We start from the raw sequence: 4,070 nt of genomic DNA on the forward strand, positions 1-4,070 counted from the left end.
GACAATATGTTTTAAGCTAATAGTGTATGTTATGATGTGTAATGCTGATATATGTATATGGCAGTAACCCAACCCCAAATCTGGTTAAAACCATCCAATAATGGTCACGAAAGACAGGGGTGCCATTTTTCTGATGCTGTGAAGGCCAATAACTTCCATATTATTGCAGCTGATGATTCAGGAAGAAGAGCCACCAGTATCTGGTGCATACAGAATGGCTGTTCACGCTCTTCCTTTAAGTGTTGCCCTCAGAGGAAGCAGAGATTACTGAGGGTCGTTGTAGGGGTGAGGCATCTTGGCAAGTCTGAGACCAAATGGGGTGGTCTATGTACGACTCCCAGACCTTCACTAGTCAGAGTAACCCAACTGCGACTCTGGTTAAAGCCATCCAAGAATGGCAAAAAAGACAGGGGTCCCATTGGTGAACAGCATTCACCAAAAGATCCAATGTGACCACAGATCACGATGAACCTGGATTATACATAGCTTATGGATAAGTTGCTGATGACAAATCATTCCACTGCTGATCTAGACTAGTGATAGAATACTTACATGCAGGTTGGAATATCTGAACATGCCTATAATGCTGTATCCACAATCAAGGAAATTTAGGTCAGCTGATAGCAGAGAAGTTTTGAGGGAAACATTCTGGCCATAATTATAGGTCACTGTGGGTGAAACAAGACAGATCATGCCCCTGACATTCAAGGATGCAACACTTCTTATAGTGTTTCATGCAGCTGACTGACTGAAATAGTTTGTCTCCAGAGTAAATTGTACAATGTTTTATATTGATGCCCCAGCTCTAGACTCCATTGAGCACTTGAATGGGGTACAACTTTGAGACTAAATTGTGATAAAGGTTCGACTCAAGGAAAATTTAACAACTAATTGGTCTGAATTCAAGGTTCAGAAAAAGAGTAACAAAACAGTTTGGCCATTTTATGATGGATGAAATTATCTGTTGTTCGTGAAGTTCACAGAAAGTAGCTTCAATATCATAAAAATGTAAATTGGGTATCTCCACTGTTAATATCATACACAATGAATTTTTTTTTATACCCACACAGTTTTCTAAAAATTTTCTTAACTGTGGTAGATCGTGTAGTGGTAAAACTGATAGTTGTTAGACCAGGGTGGAAGTAACCTCTGCATTGTGAATATTTGAAAGTCAGTCACACCTTGCTAGTACTAAATTTGTATCTGGAAGAAAGTCACAATGAAATAAAGAAAGTATTAATGAATTATAATGGTTAGAAGCATAGGTTGATGTCTGCTTCCCTGAGTCAGCTCATGTGTGTAGGTACCAGTTTTTTAGTCTCAACCCCATTTATTACCTACTGGAACAAGGCTCTGCTTACATGACAATGATACAGCATTGGAGGGAATGGTTTGGGTTGAGATATAAGCTGTATTGGTCATTGTCACAGGAATGACAACCTATTGTAGCACAGCTATAGGTATTTGGTCAAATGGAGATGCAATGAAACCTGTAGACTGAGAAGCTCACAGATGTTCGTTATACATCATCTATGTGTGAATAGGGCATGAACACATAAAACCCACAGAAATGTCACTTGACAAAATTGATTGTTTATTACTTTGTCTCTGAAAAGAATTTATAGAGAACAACTAGCTGTGACCAAGCAATTATGACCTTATTTCCAATCTACACATATGGCTGACCTTGCGTTTTCAGTCTGAACTTTAGCTATTTAAGATTTAATTCATGACCCTTCTGGCTGTCTTCCTCTTCAACTAGCCATTGGTGTTTCTCATCCTCGTGTGCTTAAATCTCAAAATATTTATCATGTCAAACAATGGAAAGCAACTATGATGTAAATCAATATGCTCAAGAAATCCTGTTCAGTGAGATGTGTTTCATTAATGATCCAAGGACTCTTAAAGCCAGCCTGATTTTCAACCCGATGGAGTCCATGAATTAAGATGCATTGCTAGCTGATGCATTGAATGAAAGTGATCTGGCTAGGTTAATTGTTAGGTTGTCTTTGAAGTCCCTGAAGGCTGGGCAGCTCAAGTCAGGGTAGATCTACCCAAAGAACCCAAGCTCTTACCAAACAAAGTGTCCATCATTGTCTTGAAGGCTATTACCTCATGCTGCTCGACCTGAGTCTATATGTGGCTCAACCACAACTTCAGTACCTCCAGCATAGCAGGAGTTGAGGCAGATACCAAATCATTGGGAGCATTTTCTTTATTATTAAAGGTTTATTTTGTGTTTTAATTTTATTGCATATTGATGATCATAAAGGAGGTCAGGTGATGCCTCGAATTTACAACCTTCGTTAAGTTTGAATGAGAATGACTAATCACATTGGTATCTTACTGGTAAGTAAGAACATTAGGTGTTAAAGGGTAATTTAGTGGTTGATATATAGTCTTTACTGAAAGATAATTGTTATGTTATTATGGAATTATATTCTATGCTAAAGAGTTTGCACTGTGATATTGTGTTGTATAGTAAAACTTGATTTTGTATTTTCTATTATGTAAATTATGATTGGGCTGTTTATTAATGTTAAAGCATATCTTTCAATTATGACTGTATGGATTTTCTTTGTTAAAGGATTGTATTTTCTGTGTGAGTGTGAATATTTACATGAGCAAGAGTAGATTACATCACACCTTGACAAGTACAAGTGTATGCATTTTATTGGTTTATAGTTTAAAATTAATTGTCAGCTTGAGGACAAGCTTGAATTAAAGGGGAGGAAGGAAAATGTGGTATATAAGAATAGCATGTGTTTTCTGGTATGTATAGTTTTTGCATAACACGCGGTCAAGAAAGTCATTAAATTGATTTTATTTTAGCTGCCTTTGTTCTTTCTAATCTGCCCATTTGTGTATGGTTATGTTGCTGCACATTGATTAAGGATGTCGACAGCAGTGTCTTACAAAGGTAGGTCAGGTGATGCCTCGAATTTACAACCTTCGTTAAGTTTGAATGAGAATGACTAATCACATTGGTATCTTACTGGTAAGTAAGAACATTAGGTTAAAACAGTCTGGTAGATGATCTTGACCAATAAAGCTTGATTGATGTTATCTTTTATCCAGCAAAAGTAACCATCTGTCAAATAAGCAAGTACACACAGTGTGTTAGTGTAAATAATAAAGATTGTTTAGTTATGCTCTGCGTTGTGTCTGGTCACTTTGTTTTGTCCTAATGACCCTAGTTATTCAGAAATTCAAAACTACTCTGTGATAGATACCTTATTAAATATCCTATTATTTATTGGACTTACGTTATTACTCTAAGGAAAATGAGTTTGATCTGAAAACACCACATCTCAGATGTCATCACGGCAAAGTATCTACTATCAAATGAGTAAGACGGTGGCCAAACCATACTCTTTACTATGGAGGAGTTTGCCGTGAATGAAAGGTCATCAATAAACTTGTTAAATTATTTTCGCTATAGCTGGAGGTAACATATTGTCTGCTTATGGGGATAATAACTTTAAAGTTGTACTTAATGTGTGAAAGTAGACATCATTTTTCTCCATTGATAGGTCAAGTGACATTTCAAGGATACACACTCCTTTATTCTCTAATGGAAATAACAAATCATTTGAGTGGTGATAGTTGCCTTGGGAAAGTATGACCTTGTAGTTTGAAGTATATAACGTCATGTTTTCCTAAACTCAAACAGAATAATAAAATTAAGGATATACAGATTCACAGAGACTACAGAACCGCTCTCCAATTTACACATTGTTGTTTTGCGTTGAAACTAAATAATTTTTTCATTGTATGTTCACATTTGTGTCCTGTTTCTTTCTTTGCACAAACTCAGTTTCAGAGAACCTCAGAATTACTTCACAATATTTCGTCATCGAATCTCCCATTCTATAGCAGACCTATTTTATCCATTCTTGGTTGAAATCAGCTTCATCTGAAAATATCACGCATTTAATGCCCGGCATGGCCAGGTGGTTAAGGCACTCGACTCGCAATCTGAGGGTCGCGGGTTCGAATCCCCGTCACACCAAACATGCTCGCCCTTTCAGCCGTGGGGCGTTATAATATGACGGTCAATCCCACTATTC

Source organism: Limulus polyphemus, unplaced genomic scaffold (genome assembly GCF_000517525.1).
Source record: "Limulus polyphemus unplaced genomic scaffold, Limulus_polyphemus-2.1.2 Scaffold1849, whole genome shotgun sequence".
Classification (NCBI taxonomy): Eukaryota; Metazoa; Arthropoda; class Merostomata; order Xiphosura; family Limulidae; genus Limulus; species Limulus polyphemus.